The sequence below is a fragment of the Acartia tonsa genome, chromosome 1 (genome assembly GCF_053477335.1).
Source record: "Acartia tonsa isolate MP-2025a chromosome 1, ASM5347733v1, whole genome shotgun sequence".
In the NCBI taxonomy this organism is placed as follows: domain Eukaryota; kingdom Metazoa; phylum Arthropoda; class Copepoda; order Calanoida; family Acartiidae; genus Acartia; species Acartia tonsa.
The window spans coordinates 60,995,808-61,011,743 of NC_137260.1; positions in this window are offsets into that span (position 1 = coordinate 60,995,808).

The window sequence follows — 15,936 nt, forward strand, 5'->3', positions numbered from 1 at the left end:
ATAGTTATAAACCTTCCCGGGACCTATGAGAAGCTACCCTGTAAAGGAGAACCATAACGGTTTAGTGGTTAGCCAGATCCTTTGGTACAGACAAACAAACATCATGTTACTTTATTAAAAGGACTAGCGGCTTTGCCCTTAACCTCTACTAGAGGTTTGATCAACATAATTTTTCGTATTTTAGATTTAAAAGAAAATAAAAAAAATATTTTTTGGAGAAAGAATTTTTTTTTTTTGGGGGGGGGGTGGTAGTCGACCCCACCGTTTAAATTTTAGTTTAAAAAAAATATTTATTTGGGGGGGGGGTATTTTCCATTTTTTGGGGGGGGTTAGGGTGTCCCACCCCCCAAGAAAATAGTTATAAACCTTCCCGTGACATATGAGAAGCTACCCTGTAAAGGAAAACCCGATCGGTTCAGCGGTTAGCGAGATCCTTTGTACAAACAGACAGACAGACAGACATCGTTCTATTTTGTATTATACATAGATTAAGTACTAAACAAGACATAAGTTACAATCTTGGGTCATATGAAAAACAGGTCATTTTCACTCAACTAAACCCGTGGTTCCCCAACATTCATAAAAAGAAAGCTGAGGAGAAAACGATGCGCATTCTTTCAGTTATGTGAAACCATTGGACAGAAACGGTATGCATATTAGTATGCGAATATATTCTTTGTAAAGCGATGATTTTTTTAAAACTAGGGTCAGTCCGTCCGTAATGTTTTGTTCTTTTTGTTAATTTGGACATTGGACATGTTTTAATTGTTCTATGGATATAAAACTTTTCGTGATGATTCCTTTAACAGTTATTTGTAACTTTTTGACAACACTTTTTTGTTTGACATAATTATCCTATTCATATGCATTTTGAAATAATGATTCCTAGGACAACAAGGTCCAATATTAAAAGCAAAACATCTCTATATTTAATTCCTAAAAAAGAAAGTTTAGCCTTATACAATATCCTAGCTGTATTTACGCAACTTTGCAACAGATTTTTGTGCAATTTTGTTTAGATTTACCAATTAATGTTTAGCTTAACAAGTTTAGATACTCTACAAGAGTTATGGTTCGTTTGTCCTTACTATTGATTTTAGAGCTTCGATCTTATGTATGTTGCTTGTCAGGGATAAATATTTCCTGATAATGTCTCACCTCATAAATCAGAGAATTCATCTGACAGTTCTAAAGCCTTTGTAAGGTAGCTTCACAACCTTCTACTCATTTTGGTCAAGTAGAAATGTATAATATGTATAAGTACAAGACTTTCAGTAATTGAGAAAAAAATGGGGGGGGGGGGGTATGCTCAGAAATGAAACAATGTATGTAGGCTAAGAGATATAAGTTTTCCGGAATTGTAATGTAGGGAGTAGATTTGAAATCTGCATCAAATTTTAAGGATTTTTTATAAAATTCTTTTTTTGTAAAATTCTTTATCTAAAAGCGAAAAACCATTTTAAGTTAATTAATTTTGACCAATAGGATAGGTGGATTTTAAACTACCTGCGCTCTAATTGGTTGAATGATGTACGACATCCAATCAGAGCGCAGATTTTTTAAATCCACCAATCACAGATGCCAAAATTAATTAACTTAATTTGTATTTCCGCTTTTAGATAAAGAATTATACAAAAAACGAATTTTATAAAAAAATCCTTAAAATTTGATGCAGATTTCAAATCTACTCCCTACATTACAATTCCGGAAAACTTATATCTCTTAAATTGTAGGCTTGCTTTGTCTCCCATGCCCAAGGGCGTCTAAGCTTTTTTATTTGGTAGGGTGGGGGGGGGGGGTATCTTCATAACATATAGGTAAAGACGTCTAAGCTTTTATTTTTTGGGGGGGGGAGGGTAAAAATTAAAAGTTCAAATTCATTTGGGGGGGGGGGGGGGGGGTAATCACCCCTTTACCCCCCCCCCTTGGACGTCCTTGGTCATCTAAAATATTAAGATTTATATTGTTCAATTACATAAAGTACATTATCATCGTTTTTTCTAGTCGTGCACGTACACTAGGATAAGAAGAAAAAGCGCTCCATAATCTTTCTAGTTTGCAACATCACTTTCAAGAGAATAGCTTTTCTACATCTAGTATGAGTTACATGAATATTTCTTAAACATTTATTTTAGAGCAACTTTTAAATTTAGTTTTATAATAATAAGGAAGATAACATCCATGAAAGCGAAGCTTTAAAACGGTAGGACAAACAAACATTAACATTTATAGAGTGTAAGAACTGAAAAATCAGAACATAAATGTATAAATGTCAAATCAAAATTGTAAGTAAATTTGTTGAACAACTTCATAAATACAGGATAATATTAGGGACATACTTACGTTTTTAGGACTTAATTATAATGTATATATGTAGCTTTGATTCTCTGAAGTTAGGATTCAGATGCACAAGGAGATTGGAGGTGAGAATCCTTTGACCAATCCTAGATTGGTAAGCTTCGCGCACAGCTGAGTGTATTCTATGTTACATTACAAGAACATACAAATTTGTTGTTAAAAAAGTTAAAAATCAACATTCTGGTAACGTTTATAGAGTTGCTACGCTTTTTAAATAGTACCTAACTACTACAGGAATCACCATGCAAAGTTTGAAATCGATAGGATAATTCTAACATGCCTTAATTAACGAAAAAAGCTATCCGTTCCAGACGGACGGAAGGAAGTACGGACCTACCCTTATTATAGAAAAGCTTCGCTTTTAAAAATTAATATATTCTTATTATATTCTGCAACAGGTCTTGATGTTTGTTTCATATACCTTCCGATTTTAGAGCTTTGCTTTTACGGGTGTGTTCATCCTTGTTTAGAGAAAATATGTTTAGTACGCACCCACTAAGGGCTCAAACGGGTCTATAGCACTTACACATCCAGCAAATTTACAGTTGATGTATTTTTGGCAAAATGTTTTCTTCCTTTTTCTCATGCCATAAATACATCCAACACTGGCAAAAATACATCCAATAGTTTTATACATATGTCAAAAATACATCTGGCACTGGCATTTACACATCCATACTTTTTCAATTATATGTCATAAATACATCCAACACTGGCAAATATACATCCAGATTAATTTATAAGAATACTTATTTATTTACAATTAATTAGATTTTGTACAGTATGTATAGGTTTTAAATTTTTGCCCTATTTTAGTTACTCTCCCCCTATTTACTTCCCTTTTTCTCAAGATGCTCCCTACAAAACATCAATACATTTGCGCAGGTGGTCAAATTATTGTGGGTAAAACCACTTAAGTACATTCCCTGCTATTTATTTTTTAGGATTTTTGGGAAACATACAAATGGTTTTAATCTTTTCCACCAATAAATATTAAATTATTTTCAATTGATTCATGTTTAAAAGTTTGTTTATGTTTATTTAAATATCGACTCCACCTTTTTTTTTAGTTATAACAACAAGATGAACAACTTCGAGCTATATTGAAGTATTGTTCTTTATTAGGTTTAGCTTAAAGCATTTTAAGATTTAAATATATCAAGTTATGCTTTTCTACATTAAAAGTTCTTAGTTTCATTAAATTACTAAAGATAAAATAACAGATTTCATTGTTTCAATAAATAAAATACAAACATTTGATAAAATAAATCTGAATTAAAATGTTGTAGATATGACTAAGCCTTGTAAATTTTCTAGAAAAATTCTAAAATAGGGTTGTGAGATTTGGGTAGGGTAAGGTTTAAGAAAAGGATAAATAGTTTGGAAAGCATAAAATTTTTATTATGTTCAGAAGAATATATAAAATATTAAAATATTACTCTGCAGTGTATTTTAAACACAAGGATTAATATTCATTGAATGTTCATTATTCTTTTAAATAATCAGACCTATATAGCTGTTGTTTGAATTGATTCATATAAATTTAAATTATCTTATTTCTCTTAATTTAGAAGCTACTCTTTAGTTTAAAATTTATCCATCTTTGTACATAGTTTATTTACTGGTTGATTTATTAACTGTTTATTTGTATTTAAAAAAGAGATATCATAAAGAACATGTCCTTATAAAAAAAGACAACCTGACATATATATCATAATTTAAATCTTTATATTGCTTTTTATTTTAACCTGACAAATATATATTATAACTCAAATAATATAAAAGTTGTTTTCTTATTATTTTAAATTGAATTTCTATGGATGTATAAATGCCAGTGTCAGATGTATTTTTGACATATGTATAAAGCTATTGGATGTATTTTTGCCAGTGTTGGATGTATTTATGGCATGAGAATCGATTTTACTGTCATTTATACAGTAAAAATTCAGTTTGTCATAAATACATCCATTGCACTGGCGAAAACACATCCACTGTAAATTTGCTGGATGTGTAAATGGCAGTCCCCCGCTCAAACAAGCCGTACATACAATACACCAAAATAGTAGGTCAAGTCAAGGAGGGAGGGGAAATTAGGCTGTTTATTAAACTAGTCCCCAAAATTTATAATAACTTGGTTTATTCATTGGCTTAACAACTTTGAGGACTTTTATTCAATTTTGATCGAAGGGTTTTTTTGTAACATTATTGGGGATGTACATAAATTCATCGGCCATTGTCTTATTCCTTTAGATCCCTGAAGTTAATTAGTTGTCTGGATGAACTGAAATTTAGTTGCCGAATGTGTACGCAGTTTCCTGGGTGTTTCCTCATCCTATCTCAATATTTACTACTAGCTAAAAAAGCTTCAAACTTCCAAAAAAAAAATCAAAATTTGAAAAATTAAATTTATAATGTATAATGTATAAATCGTTTATACATTCAAATTTTGATTTCTTTGGGAAGTTTGAAGTTTTTTAGCCAGTAGTAAATATTGAGATAGGATGAGGAAACGAACACAGTAATAGTGTCTAACTAAATATGACGTAACAAAAAAAATTAGCCAATGAGAGGCCTTTATTGACCAATGGTAAAATTTATAGTGGCCTCTCATTGGCTAATTTTTTTTGTTGCGTCATAATCAGTCAGACACTATTACTGTGTTCTGAGGAAACACCTAGGAAACTGCATACACATTCGGCAACTAAATTTCAGTTCATTGTTGTCTGTCTTCTATGTCTGTGTCTAGTATAAGGAAATCTTTTAGTATCAAAGCTACTTTACAATTTGAAATGTTCTGCCGTTTGTCTGTAAGAAACAGTTAGGGGGAAGCGCAAATTTTTAAGCTGTCTGTAATGCATCACTTTTATAAGATAGAACGATGATTTTTTGTGCAAATCTTTTTCTGCGCGTATACTCTTTAAATCACTTGATCAGTCAGTATGTCTGTATGTACTAATGTGTTATAAATCAAATGTTTCAAATAAATTTCTAACCTCTGTTATGAAACATTTCTAAATAATATATATATAGCGACTACTATATACTATCGTATATTCAATAATTCCTTTATCTGCTTGGCGCGGTTACTTTTTAAAAGCGAAGCTTTTCTATAATTAGGGTCGGTCCGTCCGTCCGTACGCCCGTCCGTAACGGATAGCTCTTTTCGTTAATTTAGGCATGTTTGAATTGTCCTATCGATTTCAAATTTTGCATGGTGATTCCTTTAGTAGTTAGGTACGATTTTAAAAGCGAAGCAACTCTATAATCATTACCAAAATGTCCGTACGTCCGTTTTAAACATGTTGATTTTTTACTTTTTTAACAACAAATTTTTATGTGATTTAATCATCGGATTGATCTGATTTTTGGTATATTGATTCCTGGTACAACAAAGAATAATGTAATAAGCGAAGCAACTCTTTAATCAAGTCCTAAAAATGTAAGTATGTCCATAAACATTATCCTGTATCAAGCAGTTTTTCAACAAATTTACTTACAATTTTGCTTTGACTCTTATACATTTATATTATGATTATTAAGTTCTGACACTATTCAAGTGTTAATGTCCGTTTGTCCTACCGTTTCAGTGCTTCGCTTTTATGGATGTTGTCATCCTTGTTTATTTTATATTCTAGAGATTAGCACACATATGGATGTTTCATCCTTGTTGTAGGATATTTTACTACACTTTTTAAAAACTTGCCTGAGTAGACCAACAATTCTTTTAATCTCTTAATCAAAAGGGCACTTTCTCGGATACATTTGTAACAAATACATATGTAGCTAAACAAATTTTGTTTGATATTTCAAACAAGGATGACAACATCCATAAAAGCGAAGCTCTGAAACGATATGACAGACGAACATTAACTTTTGTTGAGTGTCAGAACTGAATATACAAAACATGAAAATATAAGGTTTGACAAAATTATAGGTAAATTTGTTGCAAAACTTCTTAAATACAGAATTCTGTTTAAGGACATACTGACATTTTTAATACTTGATTATAGAGATGCTTCGCTAATAATATTGAACCTTATTGTAATAGGAATCAGTAGTCAAAAAATCAGATCAATCGGATAATTTTAACACATAAAAAATTGTTATTAAAAAAGTAAAAAAAATCAACATGTTTAAAATGGACGTACGGACATTCTGGTAACGATTATAGAGTTGCTGCGCTTTCTAAATCGTACCTAACTACTACAGGAATCACCATACAAAGTTTGAAATCGATAGGACAATTCTAACATGTCTAAATTAACGAATAAAAGCTAACTATCTCGGACGGACGGACCGACCCTAGTTATAGAAAAGCTTCGCTTTTAAACATATATTTTATAAACTATAAAGAAATGTTAATCAAATGGGCTGAAAAAAAGCAGACAATAGGTATACTTCAATCAATATTTGACAGACAAAAAACTTTCCCTTCAGATGAATCATTTGCTGTCCATATATTTTCTAATTTATAAAAATGTTTTGATGTTTTTTTTCAGATTTGATGTAAAATGAGGAAGATAATCACGATTATATGTTTGATATATATATTAACCCTGTTTTCTGTTTTAACTCAAGAGTAAGTACTTTATAATCCATAGGGGCGGTTTCCCCCTTTCATCTCGGGGCTCTTTATTTAAGAAGAGCAGAAAAATAGCCTAAAACTATCTGAAAACATAAATCTATCACTAGAGTATCATAAAATACGCAGACAATATAAGTTTTCCTATAATGGAGGAACAATCGGTCTAGAAGTTATAAAAATTTAGAAGTTCTCCTTCCCTTAAGTAGTCAAAAACCTTACCCGGAGAACTTTATCCGCTAAGTGGTTAGCGAGATCTTAATTCACAGACGGACACACAGAGAAACATCATGTCAGTTTTATATATGGATTTTCACTCTATTTTTATTTAGAGATGAGTTTGAAGAGGATGAGGAGTCAACACAAATAGCCAGGAATTAATTAAATTTAATTATTAACTTTTTTTCTTAAGAGGGGTGGGGGGCTGGGATGCACAATTCAGCAATTTCTGAAGTGTAGGAAGATAGAGTGAGTTATATTGAAAATAAGGATGACAACATCCATAAGTAAACTGGACAAAGTGTATCGAAAATCAGCCACGTGATGTCATAAAATGATTGAGATGAGAGGAGAAGTGGGTAAGAAAACTACTAAAAAAGAGATGGATAATCCCTCATTTTTATGTCGTCACATGGCTGACTTTTGAGACACTTTGTCCAGTTACTCTTGAACTTTGTCATTGAACTAGAATAAATCCTGAAACATTTTATAATTTATAACGGGAAAATCTATTAATCGATTTAGCACCTTAACCAATAGCAATATGTAATTCTGAATGAAACTTTGTTGAAATATTTAAATTGTGAACTTATTTACTCCCTAAAAATTTCAGCTTGACTAGGAGTCGAAAAAAAAACATTAAAAACTTAAAAGTCTAGAAATCGAACTAGCACCCCCAATCAAAATGCAAATCTCAATGAAACTTGATAAAAGTTTGAAAATTTCAGGCGTCTATCTTGAAAAGGTACCGAGAAAACCATGTTTCTTCCAAAAAGTTTCAGAGAATGGACGGACAGACGGACATTTCAAACTATAGAGTAGCTTCGTTCTAAAAAAAATATGGAGATAACCCAAAAGTTGTTGTATCATAATTAGAATTTATTACTTCTAGCGGATATGCAACTAGAGAGCTCTAAAGTTACTTGATGGAAGGGGGGGATGTGTAATATTTATATAATGGTAAATACAAAAAGCATACATATATACATGTATTAAATAACACCACACTCCAATGATTATAAGTCCTAAAAGGAAATAAATTTAGGTGTGGGGTTTTTTCTCTTTTGAGGGTGGAATTTCCCTTTTCAAAAATATATATTTTCCCCGTACCTATACCTACAGCTTCACTGTAACTGTAAAGGAGAACCATGTTGGTAAAGCGATTAGCGATATATTAAGCCAATTTATGGATTTAATTTGATTAACAGTATAATTGCCTATGGTTCTGGTGCTCTTGTTCTCGGTTTAGTTGCGGTTGGTTTTTCTTTATATTTGTTTTCATCTAATATTTTTTATCACATGCAATGTAATTTCTATGAAGCTTTGCTTCTCTCACTCTGTATGTCTTTAAGACAGCCAGGCGGAAAGGCATTCTTTTACTTTTATAGATTCGTTTACATTAAATAATTTAAATCATTTTGATGTTGTCACCTAAGTTTTGAATTTTAGATTTTACTGTACTTTTTAATTAAAAACTGAAATATTTTTTTAATGTTCTATTAATTGCATTAAAAAACGAAGAAAATAAGCCATTAATCATTAAATTCTGATAACTATAAGTGGGGTAAAATTGCTTTCAAAAAAGTTCTCATAAAAAAAACACACACTGTATCTACTGATCCTTTGGTGGCTTATGTTATTGTCTTGGGGAGGGGGACGGGTTGGGACATTATCTATCCCCCAAAAAGAACATTTTGCCACATAGTAAATTTGACAAGAGAATTTTTGATAACTTTTGACAATTATCTTATTACCTCTTGGGGCGAAGCCCCTCGATGCTAAGGGCGAAACAGCTAGTATTATTATGTTAACATTGTATGTCATCTTTGCTTGTTATGACAATATGCAGTCTTGTTTAAGATTTATGCTTTATTTAACACTGATTTATAGATTTTTTTATGACTAACAACCTATTCATATTTTAGAACTGTGTTATCCTAGTATTAGGAAAATTTATTCGTCCGAGATTAGAAGATTTTCCACAATGTGGTACAAGAGAACAGGGAATGTAAGTTTTAATAATTCGCGAATCTTGTGCTTTTTCTCCAAGTGCCTATCAGGCACTGAAATCAACCCTGTTTATTTTGAAATTATAGTCTTTTCCCTAGGGCTAACCCCTTATCCTGTGGAGCCTTTACCTCGGATGCACTAAATATGTAGAGCTACCCAATAAAAAACCTAATCTGACAAATAAACTAAAAACTATATTACAAATTTATTTCCAAAATAATGGGGGATCAGTTCTCCTCAAGGCAATACAAGTAAATTACCAAGAATCTACCTTTGTCGTGAATGCTTTATAAGATTTTATTCATAACATGTGATCAACGGTTGTGGGGAATATGGTGGGTCCACGCTTTACGTGCATGATCAAATATCTCATGATTTATCGTTCTTAATTACTGACTACTTTTATACAGTATGTAATGTGAGAGGCGTAGTGAAACAAATTATTTAGGGGGGAAAGTACCAATTCAACGGTGTGCGTTCATTTCCGCATATTATCACATAAGCATATTGTTTCATCAATACACAAAAGAAAATTAAATTAGAAGGGGTATACAGTAGTGAGTGTAATGGATTTAAAGGGATAAGACAATGGCTGATAAATTAATGTACATCCCCGATGATGATACTTAAAATAACCCCTTATGTAGATTAAAATGTGTGGTTGAAAAGTATGAACACTCAACCTATTGAAGCAACCAATTCAAATTGACTCAATCCCCAAAATCGTCTAGCCAACTAATAAGAAAACGTTATTTTAAAACTTTGGGGACTATTGTCATTGCCCACTCTTTCTCTGCTGTACAAAGTTTATACTGTGTTAACAAGGACAAAAGGGATGAAAAGTAGAAAATATTTTTTTTTATTAAATAAAAGAAATATATCTTGTATCTTGTATATTATAATATTGTAGATTCTAAATAAATGTTGCATAGTAATTTACCACATCGTATTATAGACATCTTTCCGTGGATAATAAGTGAAAACAAGGTTCCAAATGCCTTAACTATAAAAACTGGTGCTAATCTTATAATATTTACTTTAACACTAATGTAAAATTTTTTGTGTAATATTAATAGTAATAGAGTAGCCCTGCTACTATAAATTATTTTGTTTTTACCAACTGAGAATTAACGGCAAATTAATAGATATTTAAATTAATTTTTTTTTAAAGAAATAATTGGTGATTATTAAAATCTCAAAAGCTTCTTTTCCAAGTTTGTTTCAAAAATTAATTTAAATACTAAGAAGAAAAAATTAATTAATCTATGTACCTAATAACCTTTATGTACTTTTTTTTATTTAAGAGAAATAGGGGCGTTTTATGGGGGCGTTCAAAAATGTGGTTTGTTCACCACTAATAATTAAGATTTAAAAAAAATAAAAATCTGTATAATAATGTATTTTATATATGTAAATATATTCAATTCCTTAGTAACACTTACAAGCGACTGCAGATCAAGTATCAATTAATTCGCATGTGTTCGCATGAAAGTAAATTATATTTGCAGGAATAAATTGAGTTAGAGTGAAGCTTGTAGCTGGCTAAAATAAAGATCCCCCTCCAATCTACCCCCTTCACCAATTCCTCTCCCCTCAAATTGGATTAACAAACTGATCAATAATGTTAGCATCCTAAATTGACGACATTTTTTCCCCTGTCATAATATCCACATATTGTAGGCAATAGAAAGCAAAATAGGAAGTATTACTTCATTAAATACAAGCGGCTTTGCCCCAAGAGGTTTAATCAAACCAATTTTTCGTGTTTTAGATTTAAAAGAAATATTTTTTTTTGGGGGGGGGGAGAATTTTTTTTTTGGGGGGTGGGTAGACGATCCCACTATTTTAACCCTTAAACTGTTTATAACCTATTTTTGAATGGGGGGTCAAAAATATACTAGGACACCTATAGAATCAGACTGCAGAGCCCAAATTTGAATTAAGTCCCCAGTAAACTTTTTTTGGGGGATTTAAAAATTAATTTTTAGTGTTGCTGTAATCATTTTGACCGAAGCAAAAGCTTTTTTTTACTTCGGGTAATATTGTGGCTTACAGAACATTTTTATATAATTCACTTTATATTGATACAATAAAAAAACATTACTCTGTTCATTGGAAATAATTTTTTTTTCCAAAACAATTAATTTCATTGAAAAATCTAACATTTACAATAAAACAAATAATTCTGAAATCTAACCAATCTTGTTTTATATAATTCTTTACAATTCAAAAAAAGAGTGTTTTCACAAAGTGACTTATTTCCAATGTAGTTAAATATTTTTTATTTAATTAAAATGAAAAGAATGAAAACCGTACACATAAAAGATACATACTTTTTAAAATTATTTTAAAAGATAAGTTTGAATAATCTTATTTTATAACACATTTGTATATGTGACAAAATAAATTTGTTGTATTGCATAAACATTTGTTGTCATTTAACCCTTTACAGCCATTTTTTATGTTTTTAAAATAAGTGAGAGAACACAATCATGTTAATGTTAATTCGTTGATATATTATAAAGAATTAACTTTTTAGTGAATTTTTATAGTAAAATCATAAGGCCTAATTTTACTCTATACCAGAATACAATATTTATGAAGCAAAACACTCTAAAAGCGACGAATTTTACCCAAATAAAAAAAAAGACCTTTTGCTCGGATCAAAATGATCACGGCAACAGTAAAAATTAATATTTAAATCCCCCCAAAAAAGTTTATTGGGGACTTAATTCAAATTTAGGCTCTGCAGTCTCATTCTACTGGTGTCATAGTATATTTTTTATATACGTTTTAAAAATAGGTTAAAAACAGTTTAACAGTCGGGACCCTTGCCGCACCTTAATCAGTCGAGGGGGGGGGGGCGTTCAATGCCCCCCCTCATTATCTCAGCAAGTGCAAGTCCCCTGTGTAATGGTGAATTTCCGACCTTAAGTAAGTCAAGGTCAATTTCCGCTTCCTTCACCCTTTTATTTAACAACCTTTGTTTTTAGAACCTTTTTTACTTAAAAATTTCAAACGGCTGTAATTTTTTTATTTTTAAAGCTAGAAGAAAATTTTTTTGCAGAAAATGTTTATTTTTATTTAAATTTTATATTTGAAATATCAAAACATAAGTTTCAGCGGCCGCAGCTGTACTTGGCAGCTGCCAGCTGCCGCAGTCGGTGGTCGGCGGGAAAACGGCGGCGGATCTTTATGAAATTTTAATACATTATGTAGACATGTAAGAAAAGCTTAAGTTTAAAATTTGAAGTCTCTAAGTCAAAAATTGCGGCCACAGGAGCATTTTAAAGATTTCTGGAGACCTGGAGGATCAGGACCTGCAGGATCATACCTGGAACCTGAAATTGACTTGAACACCTGTATTTAATATGAGAATGTACTACTAGAGGATATTTTAGTATTTTGGTAAGATAAAATGCTTTGTTTAAGTTAAAAACAAATTTTTGTTCTTTACCTGGATGACCCTGCCAGGTTTGCTGGCACCCTGTGCCCGCCAGGATGGAGATATTCAAAAAATTCCAACTCTCAGTTATGTGTCATACCCATACTTAAAAAGTCAAGCAGTTTGGGCTCTTTATCTTTCACACACAGAAAATGAGATAGAAAAAACCGGATGGGGGGGCGTTCAACGCCCCCCCCCCCGACCGTTAAGGGTTAATTTTAGTTTTAATAAGAAAACATTTTTTTGGGGGGGAGGGGTATTTTTCATTTTTTTTGGGGGGGGGGGTTGGGTGTGTCCCACTCCCAAGAAAATAGTTTAAAAACCTTCACGGGACCTATGAGAAGCTACCCTGTAAAGGAGAACCCGATCGGTTCAGCGGTTAGCGAGATCCTTTGCTACAAACAAATAGACAGACAAACAAACAGACAGACATCGTTCTACTTTGTATTATAGATTGTAACATAGAGTAAATGTAGTTAGAATAGTCACGTTAACCTGGGAAGGAGGGGACATTGAACTGGAAATTATACAGGTACCCAAAATTTTACAACCATGTTAACCTTTTCGTTGGCTCAAATACTTTGGGTACGTGAATAAAATTTCATTGGTGTGCTATAAATCTTTAACTTTTTAACTGAAATTTTGAATGTAAAAAAAGGGTTATTTTGTTCCTTGTCTTATACCATGATAACACCTTAAACCACATAGCAGTAAGGATTTCTTTTATAAATATAAAAATTAATGAAAGGATATTTTACAAGGGAAATATACATTTGTTTTTAATAAATCTAGTTTCCATTTATAAAAGTAACATGTAGTCTGTCTATCTACACTTAACACTGAATTCATATGATTTTTCTTTAAAGTGAAACTTATCATAGGTCCAGCAAAGGTTTCTTACTATTTTAGGGGTGGGTAACTTCTTTTACAAACTAATAAAATGGAAAGATGGAGGGTCGACTTCCCCCTGACCCCCTCTTTCATCCCGTAACTTCTTATCATTTATGTGTTGTAGGTTTTGGTCCTATTAGACGGATATCTATGTCTATTCTATAAATATGAATCTATGGCCCAAATTTCCTATTAAAGGACGCCTGCAAGAAATAACACACTTTAACAGCTGAAAGACTGCCACAAGAAGACCCAATACCCCAAATTTAAAGCCTTCAGCTTCAATAACAAAAAAGTTCTAGGCATTTCAAAAGAGCATTTTATGTACAATGAAATTTTTGAAAGATTTCCAATGCTCATAAAAGAAAAAACAATATTAAATTACGTCGCCTAGACACAAAATTATATAACCTTATCTTTGTCAGAAACTTAGATTGCCTGTAACTGATTACATTTTTACAATAAAAACACCACATTTCATAGTCAAAATCTATTTAAAAAATTTGATTTAAATTTCATTTTTAAACAAAAAATCATAGCGGAAACAAAGGGGTAAACTAATACAAGCTTAGCTGTGATTGGTTGTTAAGCTGATTCAGCCTTCTTATTGGCTACAGTACATTCGGTACAATGCAAGTAAAACTTAATTTTTTTTAAAGATTTTGACTATAAAAATGGGTATTTTTATTGTAAAAATATAATTAGTTACTGGAAACCTAAATTTAGGACAAAGATAAGCTTATAATTTTGTTACTTGGCCACGTAGTTTAATTTTAAAGTTTTCAACATGAGCATTGCAATTCTTTCAAAATTTTCATTGTACATAAAATGTCATTTTAAAATGCCTAGAACTTTTTTGTTATAGAAGCTGAAGGCTTCAAATTTGGGGTATTGGGTCTACTTGTGGCAGTCTTTCAGCAGTTAAAGCGTGGTATTTCTTGCAGGCTTCCTTTAAACACAGTGGTCCTCAAGGCCAAAGAATTTTGACAAAACCCACCAGAAAAACGGACCATATGGCCATCAAATATACCCATTGGGGGGCCAGGAACTGATTTTCTACAAATCATAGCTGTTCTTTTTTGGTGTTTATTCCATTTTAAAGTTAATAGACCAATTCCTTAAAAATCAAGGTTGTTTGTCATGATTTTTGTTGCTTTGGATTCAAACCTTTATAACTTTGGCTGTATAAAAGACTTATGAAAGCTTACCATTGAAAAGCTTATTCATTATTCACTAGTCGCCGGAAGGAAAAAGCAGTTTTTTGAAAGGGGCTATCTGAGATTATTACAGATTCTGATATATACATATATAGACTAATGAAAAAACAAAATCAAAAGCGTCCTTTTTGGGAGAAAATCCGGGAAAAAGATTTTAGCTATTTTTAACCTAAAATTCACATTGGCAAGCCTGCAAAAAATATACAGACATTTTAAACATGTCATTGCTCAGCACATAGAAAAGTTAGAAAATTGCTATGCATACCATTGGAAAGCTTATAACCTCTATTTTTCATATTGGTATATTACGTTTTTGTGCTATTATTAGTTTTTGAGCTATCCTCTGAAATATGCACAAGTTTTGAAAATGCAGTTTTTTCCTTGAATTTTATTTAATTCAATTAGTAAAATATGTTTATATTAAAAAAATTAGTTTGATATCTTCAAAAATAATCTCATAGCTTATAATTTTAGTGTTTTAGAGGCTTTTTTTACTACAGAAGCCCCTAGAAGGAAAGTGCCAAAATTCAAGTTTTACAGATAGATCTATTCATATAAGAAAATTTTAAAAAAGAATCATTTAATAACTATAACAACAAGTCCAAACAGCAAGGGCAAAATCTGGTACTGACTTATGATTTTAATGTTTTAGGGAGTGTTTTACCCCACTAGCCCCAAGAAGGAAAGTGCAAAAATGAAAAAAAAACTTAAATTAAAAAAATCTTCTTGACATCTTTAAAAATAGGCTCATAACTACTCCAAGAAGGAAAGTACCAAATGAAATCTTCAGTGACTACCTAGCTTAATTATGTAAAAAAGTTTACATTAAAAAATCAGCTTGATATCTCTAAAACTAAGCTCAGACTTTAGATTTTAGTGTTTTTGAAGCTGTTTTACCCCACTAGCCCCTAGCAGGAAAGTGCCAAAATTCAATTTTCAAAGATTTGCTGGCAGATTATATCATATAAGAGATTTTACAAAAAGAATCAGGTTAATGACAACAAACCCAAAAACATCCAAGGCAAAATTTTATACTGAATTGCATTGCCTATAAGTGTATAAACTCCCCCCCCCCCCCCCCAAACTACAAACCATGCACATTTCAAAGACAATTTTTAATTAAGATAAAATTGAAAGTACCCAAAGTACCTAAAATATACAAATATCTATAATACAAAGTAGCTTGATGTCTGTCTGTCTGTCTGTTCCTTAAG